The sequence below is a fragment of the Passer montanus genome, unplaced genomic scaffold, assembly GCF_014805655.1.
Source record: "Passer montanus isolate IOZ18808 unplaced genomic scaffold, ASM1480565v1 scaffold187, whole genome shotgun sequence".
Taxonomy (NCBI): Eukaryota; Metazoa; Chordata; class Aves; order Passeriformes; family Passeridae; genus Passer; species Passer montanus.
This window is the reverse complement of record NW_024366159.1, coordinates 1,074-16,466: the sequence shown is the minus strand read 5'-3', so window position 1 is coordinate 16,466 and position 15,393 is coordinate 1,074.

The following is a 15,393-nucleotide window of genomic DNA, read 5'->3' as shown; positions in this document are numbered from 1 at the left end:
CGCCCGCTGAGCCGGGAGCCCCGGGGAGGGGACGGGGAGGGGACGGGATGGGCACGGGGAGGGGGACAGGAGGGGACAGGGATGGGGCTGGGATGGGGTGGGATGGGGTGGGAATGGGGACAGGGATGGGGCTGGGAATGGGGCAGGGACAGGAATGGGGATAGGAATGGGGACAGGGAATGGAGACGGGAATGGGGACAGGGACGAGAATGGGGCTGGGAATGGGGACAGGGACAGGGATGAGATGGGGACAGGGATGGGGCTGGAATGGGGCTGGGAATGGGGCAGGGACAGGGATGGGGCTGCTGGTGGCGGTGGGACGGGGGCAGTGGCAGTGGGGATGGGGATGGGGACAGAGCGGGGATGGGGCTGGAGTTGGTGGGGACAGGGATGGGGACAGCGGCTGCAGCTGCGGGTGGAGCCGGGACTGAAACCCAGGGAGGGGATGGGGCCGGGAATGGGATTAGGAACGGGAATGGGATTAGGAATGGGGTCGGGAATGGGGCCGAGGCGGGAGGAGAAGCTGCTGGTGGAGCCGGGGATGGGACCCGCAGGAGACAGGGACGGGAATGGGCTCGGGATCGGGAATGGGCTCGGGATCAGGAACGGGCTCGGGAATGGGCTCGGGAATGGGGCCGGGGCTGCGGGCGGAGCCGGCGGCGGCCCCGGGAGCGGCGCTGGGGCTGCGGCGCGGACGGGACCGGCAGCGGGGCTGGGGCCGGAGCCGCGGGCGGGGCCGGGAGCGGCGCTGGCGGAGCCGGAGGCGCGGAAGGGAGCGGAGCCGGTGCCGGGAGCGGAGGCGGGCACGGGGCTGGGAGCGCAGCCGGACACGGAGTCAGAGCGGAGCTCCTGCAGCAGCCAGGACCGGAGCGGGTGGGAGCTGGTGATGTAACCGGAGCCGGGATGGAGCCGCCTGGGAGCCGCCGCCGGAACCGGGATAGAACCGGCACCGGGGCGGGGTGGAGCCGGGGTGGAGCCGGGATGGAACCGCGACCGGAGCTGGGATGGAACGGCCACGGGAGCCGGGATGGAACCGGGATGGAACCGCCACCGGAGCCGGGGATGGAACCGGGAAGGAACCGGGATGGAGCCGGGAAAGAACCGGGATGGAGCCGCCACGACGCGCGGGGCAACTTCTCCCCAAGTTCCCGTGAGCGACGCGCGGGGAGCGGCACCGGAGTGGGGGTGCAAGGGGTGGGGGTGCAAGGGATGTGCAAGGGATGTGCAAGGGGTGTGCAAGGGGTGGGGGTGCAAGGAGTGGGGTGTGCAAGGTCTGGGAGTGTGCAAGGATGGGGGTGTACAGGGCTGGGTGTGCAAGGGACGGGGGGCAGGGGGGTGGGTCCCTTCCAGAGCCATCCCGGGGGTCTCACTGGGGGAGGGGGCACGTGTGGGGTCTGAGGGGCCTGGCCGGGTGTGAGTGTGTGCAGGTGTGAGTGTGAGGGGGTGTGTGTGTGTGTGTGTGTGTGTGAGTGTGTACAGGTGTGTGAGTGGTGCAGGTGTGAGTGTGCACGGTGAGTGTGCAGGTGTGAGTGTGTATGTAGGTGTGTTTTGGGTGTACAGGTCTGTGTGTACAGGTGTGAGTGTGAGTGTGTGTGTGTGTGTGTGTGTGTACAGGTGTGTGTGTGAGTAAGTGTGTGTGTGTGTGAGTGTGAGAGTGTGTGTGTACAGGTGTGTGAGTGTGTGTGTGTGTGTGTACAGGTGTGTGAGTGGTGCAGGTGTGAGTGTGCACGGTGAGTGTGCAGGTGTGAGTGTGTATGTAGGTGTGTTTTGGGTGTACAGGTCTGTGTGTGCAGGTGTGAGTGTGAGTGTGTGTGTGTGTGTGTGTACAGGTGTGTACAGGTGTGTGTGTACAGGTGTGTGAGTGTGTACAGGTGTGAGTGTGCACGGTGAGTGCGTGTGTGTGAGTGTGTGAGCGTGTTCTGGGTGCATTTCCTGCATTTCGGGTGTACTTTGGGTTACTTTGGGTGTATTTTAGGTGCATTCTTGGTGCATTTCAGGCGTATTTCGGGTGTATTTTGGGTGTATTTTGAGTGAATTCTGGGGTTTTATGGGGCTGCATTTCGGGTGTACTTTGGGTGCATTTCGGGTGTATTTTGAGTGCATTTCAGGTGAATTCTGGGTCATTATGGGGTTGCATTTTGGGTGTATTTCGGGTGTACTTTGGGTTACTTTGGGTGTATTTTAGGTGTATTCTTGGTGCATTTCGGGTGCATTTCGGGTGTATTTTGGGTGTACTTTGGGTGTACTTTGGGTGTACTTTGGGTGCATTCTTGGTGCATTTCAGGGGTATTTTGGGTGTATTTTGAGTGAATTATGGGGTTTTATGGGGTTGCATTTTGGGTGTATTTCGGGTGTACTTTGGGTGTGTTTTAGGTGTATTCTTGGTGCATTTCAGGTGTATTTCGGGTGTATTTCATGTGTATTTTGAGCGCATTTCAGGGGTACTTTGGGTGTATTTTAGGTGTACTTTGGGTGTATTTTGGGTGTATTTTAGGTGTATTCTTGGTGTATTTCGGGTGTATTCTTGGTGTATTTCGAGTGAATTCTGGGTTATTATGGGGTTGCATTTTGGGTGTATTTTGGGTGTACTTTGGGTGTATTTCAATTGTATTTTGAGTGTATTTCAGGTGTATTCTGGGTGAATTTTGGGTGTATTTTGGGTGCCTTTCAGGTGTATTCTGGGTGTATTTCGGGTGTATTTTGGCTGTATTTTGGGTGTATTTTGGGTGTATTTTGGATGTATTCTGGGTGTATTTCGGGTGTACTTTGGCTGTATTTTGGGTGTATTTTGGGTGCATTTCGGGTGTATTTTGGGTGCATTTCCTGCCTTTCCCACCTGGATTTTCATGCATTTTCTCTGGGGTTTTATGAATTTTCTATGTTCCCGTGTATTTTTACCTATTTTCTGTATTTTCCATGTATTTTTTACCCATTTTTCTGTTTCCCACGTGTTTTCCATGAATTTCCCATGTTTTTATTCATGTTCTATGTTTCCCATGCCTTTTTTATCCATGTCTGTGTTTCCCGTGTGCTCTTTTATGAATTTTCTATTTTCTCCACCTATTTTTTACCCATTTTCTGTTTTCCATGTGTTTTTTAACCCATTTTTATGTTTTCCATGCGTTTTTCACCCATTCCTATGCTTCCCATGCCTTTTTAAAATCAATTTTCCATTTTTCCCACCCACTTTTCAACCTTTTCTGTTCTTCCCATGTGGTTTTTTTATTAATTTCCCATTTTCCCACCTATTTTTCACCCTTTTCCATCCTTCCCATCCGTTTTTTAAATTAATTTTCTATTTTCCCCACCTGTTTTTCACCTTTTTCTATTCTTCCCACGTATTTTTTACCCAATTTCTATTTTTCCCACCTATTTTTTACCCATTTTCTGTTTTCCATGGGGTTTTTAACCCATTTTCTATGTTTTCCATGCGTTTTTCACCCTTTCCCATGTATTTTTTTTATTAATTTCCCATTTTTCCCACCTATTTTTCACCCTTTCCCATCCTTCCCATCCATTTTTTTCCATTAGATTTCCCATTTTCCCCACCTATTTTTACCCATTTTCTGTTTTCCATCTGTTTTTTACCCATTTTTCACCCTTCCCATCCATTTTTTTATTAATTTCCCATTTTCCCCACCTATTTTTCACCCTTCCCATCCATTTTTTTTTTATTTTCCATTTTCCCCCCTATTTTTTACCCATTTTTCCCCCTTCCCATCCATTTTTTTTTTATTTTCCATTTTCCCCCCTATTTTTTACCCATTTTTCCCCCTTCCCATCCATTTTTTTTTTATTTTCCATTTTCCCCCCTATTTTTTACCCATTTTTCCCCCTTCCCATCCATTTTTTTTTTATTTTCCATTTTCCCCCCTATTTTTTACCCATTTTTCCCCCTTCCCATCCATTTTTTTTTTATTTTCCATTTTCCCCCCTATTTTTTACCCATTTTTCCCCCTTCCCATCCATTTTTTTTTTATTTTCCATTTTCCCACCTATTTTGTACCCATTTTCTGTTTTCCATGTGTTTTTCACCCATTTTTTACGTTTTCCATGCATTTTCCACCCATTCCTGTGCTTCCCATGCCCTTTTCTATTCTTCCCATGTGGTTTTTTTATTAATTTTCCATTTTCCCACCTATTTTTTACCCATTTTCTGTTTTCCATGGGGTTTTTTACCCATTTTTTATGTTTTCCATGCGTTTTTCACCCTTTCCCGTGTGTTTTTTTTTAATTAATTTCCCATTTTTCCCACCTATTTTTCACCTTTCTCATCCCTTTTTTTCCATTAATTTCCCATTTTCCCCCCCTATTTTTACCCATTTTCTGTTTTCCATCTGTTTTTTTACCCATTTCCCCCCCCCATTCCCATCCGGTTTTTTTCATTAATTCCCCATTTTTCCCACCTATTTTTTACCCATTTTTTTTATGTTCTCCATGGGTTTTTTTACCCATTTTTTATGTTTTCCATGCGTTTTTCACCCATTCCCATGCTTCCCATGCCTTTTTTAAAATTAATTTTCTATTTTTCCACCTATTTTTTTACCCATTTTCTGTTTTCCATGTGCTATTTAACCCATTTTTTATGTTTTCCGTGCGTTTTTTACCCATTTTCCCCCCATTCCCATCCCATTTTTTCCATTTATTCCCATTTTCCCCACCTATTTTCTCCCATTTTCTCCCCTCCCATCCACCCCACCCCCCCGGCTGTCCCCTGGGTGTCCCCGGGTGTCCCCCCGGTGTCCCCTCGGTGTCCCCCGGGTTCCTCTGTCGCGACAGCGCCGCCTCTGTCGCGATTCCCGCGCTCCAAATCCCGGCCTGGGGACAGCGGTGGCCCTGCCCCCCCCCCCCGGTGTCCCTGTCACCCCCCCCCGAGTCGCCCCGGGGGACGGGGACAGAGGGGACAGAGCGGGGGGGCGGGGCCTCGGTTTGGTCACCGCGCCCTGGGGGTGGCGGCACCGGGGTTTGGGGGGTCTGGGGACAGTTTTGGGGTCCGCAGGTTGGTGTCACTCGGGTTTGGGGGGTTTGGGGTCCCTCAGTTGGTGGCATCAGGGTTTGGGGACAGTTTTGGGGTCCCTCGGTTGGTGGCACCGGGGTTTGGGGGTTTGGGGTCCCTCGTTTGGGGGCATTGGGGTTTGGGGACAGTTTTGGGGTCCCCAGGTTGGTGTCACTCGGGTTTGGGGTCCCTCATTTGGTGACATCGGGGTTTGGGGACATTTTGGGGGTCCGCAGGTTGATGTCACTCGGGTTTGGGGACATTTTTGGGGTCCCTCATTTTGAGCTATTGGGGTTTGGGGACATTTTTGGGGTCCCTCATTTTGGGGTTTGGGGACATTTTTGGGGTCCCTCAGTTGGTGTCACCGGGGTTTGGGGACATTTTTGGGGTCCCTCATTTGATGTTTTTGGGGTTTGGGGACATTTTTGGGGTCCCCACGTCCTCCCATCCCTGCCTCAGTTTCCCTCCCCGCTGTGTCACGCTGTGTCACCTCTGTCCCCCCTCCCAGACCCTCGGGGGGGGTTGGGGACAAGTGACAGTCCTGTGTCCCCCCCCCCAGACGCTCGGGGGGGGTTGGGGACAGGCGACATCCCCGCCCCCCCGGCCCAGCCCATGAATAACGCATCAGCCGCGTCCCCGCGCCCCCCCCGCGGTGACAGCGCCACCTCCTCGGTCACCAGCTGCCACCGCGGCCCCCCAGGACCCCCGGAGGGGAGGGGGGACACGGGGGGGACAGATCGGGGGGCCCGTTTATTTGGGATTCCTTATTTAGGATTCATTCTCTGGGATTTGGGATTCGGGACGTGTCGATCCAGCCCCAATTAAGGGGGGGGGGGGTTTTGCCGGGGAGGTTTTTAGGATTTCCGCCCCCTGCCCCCCGCTTTTAAATCCAATTTATTTGGGATTCGTTCTTCAGGATTCATTACTTAGGATTCCTTGTTTAGGATTCATTCTTTGGGATTCATTCTTTGGGATTTGGGATTCAGGAGGTGTTGGCAGCCCCAATTAGGGCGGGGGTCTCTCCCGGGGGGGTTTTTAGGATTTCCGCCCCCTGCCCCCCGCTGTTAAATCCCGTTTATCTGGGATTCTTTCTTTAGGATCCATTCTTTAGGATCCATTCTTTAGGATTCATTACTTAGGACTCCTTGTTTAGGATTCCTTATTTGGGATTCCTTATTTGGGATTCATTCTCTGGGATTTGGGATTCAGGAGCCGTCAGAGCCCCGATCCAGCCCCAATTAGGGGAGGGGGCTCTCCCGGGGGGGTTTTAGGATTTCCCCCCCCCTCCCCGCTGTTAAATCCCATTTATTTGGGATTCGTTCTTCAGGATTCCTTCTTTAGGATCCATTATTTAGGATTCCTTGTTTAGGATTCATTCTTTGGGATTCATTCTCTGGGATTTGGGATTCGGGAGGTGTCGATCCAACCCCAATTAGGGGAGGGGTCTCTCCCGGGGGGGTTTTAGGATTTCCGCCTCTCTCCCCGCTGTTAAATCCCATTTATTTGGGATTCGTTCTTTAGGATTCATTGTTTAGGATTCCTTATTTGGGATTTGGGATTCGGGAGGTGTCGATCCAACCCCAATTTGGGGGGGGTCTCTCCCGGGGGGGTTTTTAGGATTTATTTGCCCCCCGCTTTTAAATCCAATTTATTTGGGATTCCTTATTTAGGATTCATTACTTAGGATTCCTTGTTTAGGATTCATTCTTTGGGATTCATTCTTTGGGATTTGGGATTCAGGAGGTGTTGGCAGCCCCAATTAGGGGGGGTCTCTCCCGGGGGGGTTTTTAGGATTTATTCCCCCCCACCTCTGTTAAATCCCGTTTATTTAGGATTCATTTTTTAGGATTAATTATTTAGGATTCCTTATTTGGGATTCCTTATTTAGGATTCCTTATTTGGGATTCATTCTTTGGGATTCGGGACGTGTCGATCCAGCCCCAATTAGGGGGGGTCTCTCCTGGGGGGGGTTTTAGGATTTATTCCCCCCCACCGCTGTTAAATCCCGTTTATTTAGGATTAATTATTGGATTAATTATTTAGGATTCCTTATTTGGGATTCCTTATTTGGGATTCGGGACGTGTCGATCCAGCCCCAATTAGGGCGGGGGGTCTCTCCCGGGGGGGTTTTTAGGATTTCCCCCCCCCGCGGGGAGATGGATGGGGTCGGGTCACACCCGCGGCCAGCGCCGTTAATTTGGGATTCATTAATTAGGGTTTGTCCTTTCGGGCGCCTCATTTGGGATTCATTCGCTGGGATTTGGGATTCGGGACGTGCCGGGAGCCGCAATTAGGGCGGGGGGGCTCTCCCGGGGGGGCCTTTGGGATTTCCGACCCCCCCGCGCTTAAATCCCGTTTAGTTGGGATGAATTATTTACGATTCTTTATTTAGGATGAATTATTTAGGATTAATAATTTAGGATTCCTTATTTGGGATTAATTATTTGGGATTCATTCTTTGGGATCCGGGAGATGTCGGGAATCCCAATTAGGGCGGGGGGGCTCTCCCGGGTTTTTTGGTTTTTTGGGATTTCCGACCCCCCCCCGCGGTTAAATCCCGTTTATTTGGGATTAATTATTTACGATTAATTATTTGGGATTCCTTATTTAGGATTCATTCTTTGGGATCCGGGAGGTGTCGGGAATTCCAATTAGGGCGGGGGGGGCCGGGTTTATTTTTTTTAGGATTTTTGCCCCCCCCCCCGCAATCAAAGCCAAATTAAATCCCATTTATTCGAGATTTACCAATAATTATTTAGGATTAATTATTTAGGATGATTTCTTTAGGATTTATTCTTTGGGATTTGGGATCGGGGAGCTGTCAGGAATTCCAATCAGGGCGGGGTTTTTTTAGGATTTCCGCCCCCCCGCAATCAAAACCAAATGAAATCCCATTTATTTGATATTTAATAACAATTATTAATTATTAATTCTTCAGGGTGATTTCTTTAGGATTCCTTCCTTGGGATTTGGGCTCGTTTGGGATTCAGGAGCTGTCTGTGCCATTTAGGGCGGGGGGGGGATTTAGGATTTATTTGCCCCCGGCGGGGATAAATCAGGGCGGGAGATGGACGGGGTGAAATCCGGTTTATTTGGGGTTAAATCCCTTTTTTTTTTTGGGTTAAATCTCATTTATTTGGGGTTAAATCCCATTTTTTGGGGTTAAATCCCATTTACTTGGGGTTAAATTCCTTTTTTGAGGGGTTAAATCCCGTTTATTTGGGGTTAAACCCCATTTATTTGGGGGTTAAATCTCTTTTTTTTTTGGGTTAAATCCCATTTTTGGGGTTTCACTCCCGGTTCTTTGGGGTTCGTCCTCCGGGATTTGGGATTTGCGGCTCCAATTGGGGCCGGGGGGCCCGGGGGGGATTTAGGATTTCCTTTAGGGTTTGTTTTGAGAGCTCCCGCCACCCCCGCAGTCAGGGCGGGGTTAAATCCCATTTATTTGGGGGGTTAAATCCGATTTTTTTTGAGGTTAAGCCCCATTTATTTTGGGTTAAATCCCTTTTTTTTTTGAGGTTAAATCCCATTTTTGAGGGATTAAATCCCGTTTATTTGGGGTTAAATGCCATTTTTGGGGGTTAAATCCAATTTATTTGGGGTTAAACCCCGTTTATTTGGGATGAGGTATTCGGGATTTGGGATTTTCGGGATGGGTAATTTGGGATTGGTTCCTTGGGATTTGGGATGGGTTATTTGGGATCCCAGACTGGGTTATCTGGGATTCCAGGATGTTTTTTTGGGATTTCCAGGATCTGTTATTTGGGATTCCAGGATGGGTTATTTGGGATCTCAGGTTTTTTTTATTTATTTATTTATTTATTTATTTTATTTTCAGGATCTATTTGGGATTCCAGAATCTGTTTAGGATTCCAGGCTGGTTTTTTTAGGATCTGTTATTTGGGATCCCAGGATGGTTTTTTTTGGGATTTTCAGGATCTATTTGGAATTCCAGGGTCTGTTTTTTGGGATCCCGGGATGTTTTTTGGGATTCCAGGATCTGTTATTTGGGATTTTCAGGATTTTTTTGGGATTTTCAGGATCTATTTGGGATTCCAGGCTGGGTTTGGGGGGGCTCCATCCGCGCCCCCACCCCCCAGCCCCATTTTGGGGTAGCGGGGAGGGGGGATCGCCCCCCCCCCAAAGGACGGGAGGGGTTTGGGGGTTCCCCATTATGGGGGGAGCTGTTCCCGCCGCCCCTCAAACGGGGGATGGGACCGAAAATTGGGAATGGGACCCCAAAAATGGGAATTGAACCCCAAAAATGGGGGAAATGGGGGGGGGTTTGGGGTCCTAAAAATGGGGAATGAAACCCTAAAATTGGGGAATTGACCCCCAAAAATGGGGAATTAAACCCCCAAAATCGGGAAAATGGGACCCCCAAAAATGGGGGGAAATGGGGCCTCAAAAAAATGGGAAATGGGTCCCCAAAAATGGGGAATTAAACCCCAAATATGGGGAATTAAATCCCAAAAATGGGCAATTGAACCCCAAAATGGGGGGGGGGGGGTCGGGTCTTAAAAATGGGGGGATTTGGGTCCGAAAAATGGGGAATTAACCCCAAAAAATGAGGAATTGGACCCCAGTAATGGGGGGGTTTGGGTCCTAAAAATGGGGGGGTTGGGGTCTTAAAAGTGGGGAATGGGACCCTTAAAATGGGGGGGTTCGGGTCGGAAAAATGGGGAATTAAACCCCAAAAATGAGGAATGGGACCCCAAAAACGGGGGTGCAATGGGGGAACTGGGGGGGCTCATGGCAGGAGGGGATTTGGGGGTCGTTTATGAGGCTGGGGGCGCATTGTGGAAGCCTGACCAGTGCAGCCCCCCAATTTCCCCCTGATGCCCCCCCAGTTTTTGGGGTGTCCCCCATTTTTGGGGTGCCCCCCCCGTGTCCCCAATGTCGCCGTTCCTGTCCGGGGATTCGAACTCTCGACCTCGCGATCTCCGCGCCGCGCGCGGCTTCGGCCGTTCCTGGAGCGCGCTCGGGCGTTTCCGCCAATCTCGGCAGTTTCCGTCCACGTTCGGCACCCGCCGCTCCACCCGTAAAAGGCGTGGTTTAGGAATAAAGCAATGTGATTGGTTCGCTGAAATGAGTGGGCGTGGCTTGATGGCAGAACCGTTCTACCATTGGCTGTCGGCTCCCTCGCGCCCCCGCCCCTCCTCTCTCTGAATGGCGGCGGGAGGGGGCGGGACAAACGAAGCTTTTCCGCGCTCTGATTGGTGAAAACACTGAGGGCGCCGCGCTCTGATTGGCTGGTGGGTGAAATCGGCTCTCTGATTGGCTGGCGCGCTCTGAGGGCTCTGCCGGGCCGCGGCCCCCGCCCGGAACGTCGCGGGTGAGGTGGGGGCGGGGGGCGAGGGACCCCCGGGACCCCCCCGGGAGCCCTCGGTGAGTGCGGGACCCCCGGGACCCTCCGAGGGCAGCGGCGGGAGCCCGGCCGAGGGGGCGGAGGGGCCTCCGGAGGGGATGGGATGGGGCGGGAGGGGGAAAACTGCGGGGTCTCGTGAGGGGGAGGGCTGAGGGGCCTGAGGGGATTTTTGGGGGGTCTGAGGAGATTTGGGGGGAGCTGAGGGGTTTTCTGAGGGGATTTGGGGGAGCTGAGGGGTTTTGTGGGGGGATTTGGGGGCGCTGAGGGGATTTGGGGGGGTCTGAGGAGTTTTGTGAGGGGTTTTGTGGGGGCGTGAGGGAGAGTTGAGGGGGTTTTGGGGGGTCCTGGTGAGGATTTAGGGGGTTCGGAGGAGTTTTGTGAGGGGTTGAGGGGGAGCTGAGGGGATTTATTGGGGTCTGAGGGGATTTGTGAGGGGATTTGAGGGGTTTTATGAGGGGATTTGGGGGATCTGAGGGGTTTTGTGAGGGGATTTGGGGGCTTTTGTGAGGGGCTGAGGGGTTTTGGGGGGAACTGAGGAGTTTTGTGAGGGGATTTTGGGGCGCTGAGGGGATTTAAGGGGCCCTGGTGAGGATTTTGGGGTGCTGAGGAGTTTTGTGAGGGGATTTGGGGGGGCCTGAGAGGATTTATGAGGGGATTTCGGGGGTCTGAGGGGATTTATGAGGGGATTTCGGGGGTCTGAGGGGATTTGGGGGGGCCTGAGAGGATTTATGAGGGGATTTGTGGGGTCTGAGGTGTTTTATGAGGGGATTTATGGAATTTGTGAGGGGATTTGGGGTGTCTGAGTTATTTTGTGAGGGGTTCCAGGGTTTTAATGGGGGAATCTGAGGGGTTTTTTGGGCATTTGTGGATTTTTAGGGGATCTTTGGGGTCTCTGAGAGGTTTTTGGGGTCTTTTTGTGGGGTCTGAGGCATTTTAGGGCTCTTTGAGGGGTTTTTTGGTGTGGTCTGAGGAGTTTTTGGGGTCTCAAAAAGCCAAAAATATCCCCCAAAAAAGCCTGGAATATCCCATAAAACCCCTTGAACATCCAAAAAAAAGAAATATTCTAAAAAAACCTCAAGAATATCTCAAAAAAACCCTGAAGTATCCCCCCAAAAAGAATTGAAATATCCCAAAAAACCCTGGAATGTCCCAAAAAACCCCTGAAATATAAAAAAAAAAATAAAAAAATCCCTGAAATGTCCCTAAAATAAAGCAATATCCTAAAAAACCCTCTGAAATATCCTGAAAAATGTCTGGAATAAGTCAAATATCCCTTAAAAGAAACAAATATTCCTAAAACCTCTGGAATATTTTGGGGAATATAAAAAAAACAAACCCTGGAATATCCCAAAAATAAAGAAATACCCCCTAAAAACCTTAGAAATATCCCAAAAATAAATGAATCATTAAATAACGGGAATCAGGGATCCCAAATCCATGAAAAAAAAGGTGGAAAAAAAGAGGAATTGTTGGGAAAAAGGGGAAAAATCCCCCAAATTCTGTTGGGGGCAGGGGAAAAAAGGGAATTTTTCCATGGAAAAATGGGAATAAAAGGGAATTTCGAGCTGGGAGTGGAACTAAATTGGGAATTCTTTAATTGGAGCTGATGAATAATTCATGGAATTCACCTGGAAAAGGTCAAAAATTCCCTGGGAATTTCAGGCTGGAAAAAACTGGGAAAGGGGGGGGAAATCCGGGGGGTTTTTTTGGGGATATTTCAGGGGTTTTTTGGATATTTCAGGGGTTTTGGGGATATTCCAGAAGTTTTTTAGGATATTTTTTATTTTGGGGATTTTTTTTTAATATTCCAGAGGTTTTTTTTTTAATTTTCCTGGGTTTTTTTGGGAATATTCCCAAGATTTTTCTTTCCCTGGCATCCCAAAATTTCCCTTTTCTGGGTAAAAAACCGGGAAAAATCCCCAATTAACAAATCCCAATTAACCCCAGCTCTCTGTTAATTATTCCTGCTTTTCCCAGGCTCCCAAATCCCCAATTTTTTTTGATATTTTGGGTGTTTCCCATCAAAAAATGGAATTTTTTTCCCTTTCAGCTTCATCCCAGGAGGAAATTCCTGCTTGAATCCCTTAATGAATTCATCCTAATTAATCCTAATTAATCCTAATTAACCCTGGATCTCTGTTAATTGATCCTGCCTCCCAAATCCCCTCATTTTTTGGGATTTTTCCAACATTTTTCCATTAAAAAAAAAGAAAATTCCCAGATTCCTCCCCCCCCCGCTCCATTCTTAATTAATTAATTAATTAATTAATCCTAATTAATCCTGGCTTTTCCTGGCTCACAGATTTTTTGGGAATGTCTCATTTTTCTATAAAAAAGGGATTTTTTTTCTCCTTTTCTTTGTTTCCTTTCTTTGTTTGGGTTTCCAAGGGAATTCTCCTCTGGAATGGGGAAAAAAAAAAGGAGAAAAATTGAGAAAAAAAAGGAAAAAATTGGGAAAAAGGGGGGGAAAAATAGGGAAAAAAATAGAAAATAATTGGGGAAAATTTGGGATAAAATTTGGATAAATTTGGGATTAATTTGGAATTAATTTGGGATAAAATTTGGGATTAATTTGTGATAAATTTATCCATTAACTTTTAATTCCAGGTTATTTTTAATTCCTTTATTTTTAATTTCCAGGGTTTTTAATTCCTTTGGTTTTTATTCCAGTATTTTTTTTTAATTCCAGGATTTTTTTATCCTTTAATTCCAGGCTTTTAAAATCTTTTTAATTCCATTTTTTTGGTAATTCCAGGGGTCTTTTTATCCATTAATTCAATTTTTTTTGTAATTCCAGGATGTTTTTTTCCATTAATTCAATTATTTTTAAATTCCAGCTTTTCCTCCCAACCCTTTTAAACTCCAGAATTTTTATTTCCATTCCTTTTCTCCCTTCCTGTTTTTTATTCTTTTCCCCCTCCCACATTTCATTTTTTATTAATTTATTTTTATGGGTTTTTTTCACAGGAAATCTCCTCAAAAACCCCAAAATTCCCCAAATTTCTGCTCCAAAGCTCTGGAATTGCAGCCAAAGATGTCCAGGAAGCAGCAGCCCAAAGGTAGGAGCTCAAAAAAACCTAAAATTGGGGATTTCAGCCCAAAAAATCCCAAAATTGGGGATTTCAGCCAAAAAAAATCCCAAAAATTGGGGATTTCAGTCCAAAAAACCCCAAAATTGGGGATTTCAGCCCAAAAAATCCCCAAAATTTGAGGATTTCAGTGCAAAAAAACCCCAAAAATTGGGATTTTTAATGGGGAGGGGGAATTGCCAGAGATCGCAGGAAAAATTGGGGAAAAAAGGGGGAAAATTGGGAAAAATGGGGAGAAAATTGGGAAAAAAGGGGAAAATATTGGGAAAAAATGGGAAAATTGGGAAAAAAGGGGAACAATTGGGAAAAATGGGGAGAAAATTGGGATAAAATGGGGAAAATTAGGAAAAAATGGGAAAATTGGGAAAAATGGGGAGAAATTTGGGAAAAATGGGAAAATATTGGGGGAAAAGGGGAAAATATTGGGGAAAAAATGGGGAAAATTGGGGAAAAATTGGGAATAAAGGGGAACAATTGGGAAAAATGGGGAGAAATTTGGGAAAAATGGGAAAATATTGGGGGAAAAGGGGAAAATATTGGGGAAAATTTGGAATAAAGCGGAACAATTGGGAAAAATGGGGAGAAAATTGGGAAAAAATGGGAAAATATTGGGGAAAAAATGGGAAAAATTGGGAAAAATCTGGGAATAAAGGGGAATAATTGGGAATAAGGGGGAAAAAAGGGGGAAAATTGGAGAAATGAAAGAAAAAAGGTGGGAAAATGCTGGAAAATAGGGAAAAAGGGGAGGAAAATTGGGAAAATATTGGGAAAACATTGGGATAAAAGGGGGAAATGAAAGGAAAAAGGTGAAAAATTGAGTGGAAAAAGGGAAATTTGGGGTTTGGGGATTTTCCTGGGATTTTGTAGGAAAATTCAGGGAAAAATCCAGGGAAATAAAAAGAAAAAAAGGAATTTTGGGGGTTTTTGGGATCCTACTTCCACTGGGAATTCCCCTCAAATCCCAGATTTTTGTTTTTTTGGGGTCAAACCCCCAAAATTCCCTTTAAAAACCCCCAAATGTCAGCCAAAATTCCCCAAAAAATGAATTTAAATACAAAAAAACCCCAAAATTCCCTTTTTGAACCCCACAATCCCCAGGGAATTTCCCCCTTTTTTTTTCCCCTGGATTTTCCCTTTTTTCCCATTTTTTTCCCCTTTTTCCAGGAGCTTTTTCCAGGTGTTTGTGGGATGGGGAGAATTTCCCTGGAATGTTAATTCCGGAGGGGGGAGGGGCCTCGTTTGTCTTTATTTGCCTTTAATTAATTATTGAGAGGCAATTGCAGCCCTTTCCCCAGGGAAAGGCAGGGATTTTCTGGGCTGGGATTTTGTAGGAAAATTCAGGGAAAAATCCAGGGAAATAAAAAGAAAAAAAGGAATTTTGGGGGTTTTTGGGATCCTACTTCCACTGGGAATTCCCCTCAAATCCCAGATTTTTGTTTTTTTGGGGTCAAACCCCCAAAATTCCCTTTAAAAACCCCCAAATGTCAGCCAAAATTCCCCAAAAAATGAATTTAAATACAAAAAAACCCCAAAATTCCCTTTTTGAACCCCACAATCCCCAGGGAATTTCCCCCTTTTTTTCCCCTGGATTTTCCCTTTTTTCCCTTTTTCCAGGAGCTTTTTCCAGGTGTTTGTGGGATGGGGAGAATTTCCCTGGAATGTTAATTCCGGAGGGGGGAGGGGCCTCGTTTGTCTTTATTTGCCTTTAATTAATTATTGAGAGGCAATTGCAGCCCTTTCCCCAGGGAAAGGCAGGGATTTTCTGGGAGCAGCTTCCCATTTGCTCTGCCAGATGGATCCTGAAGGATGAGCCCAAAAAAAAATATTGGGATTTGGGGGGCAAATAGGGGGAAAAAATTGGGAATTTTGGGGGGAAATACGGGGGGAAAATTGAGATTTTGGGGGGAAATTGGGAACTGAGGGGGGAAAAATTGGGAATT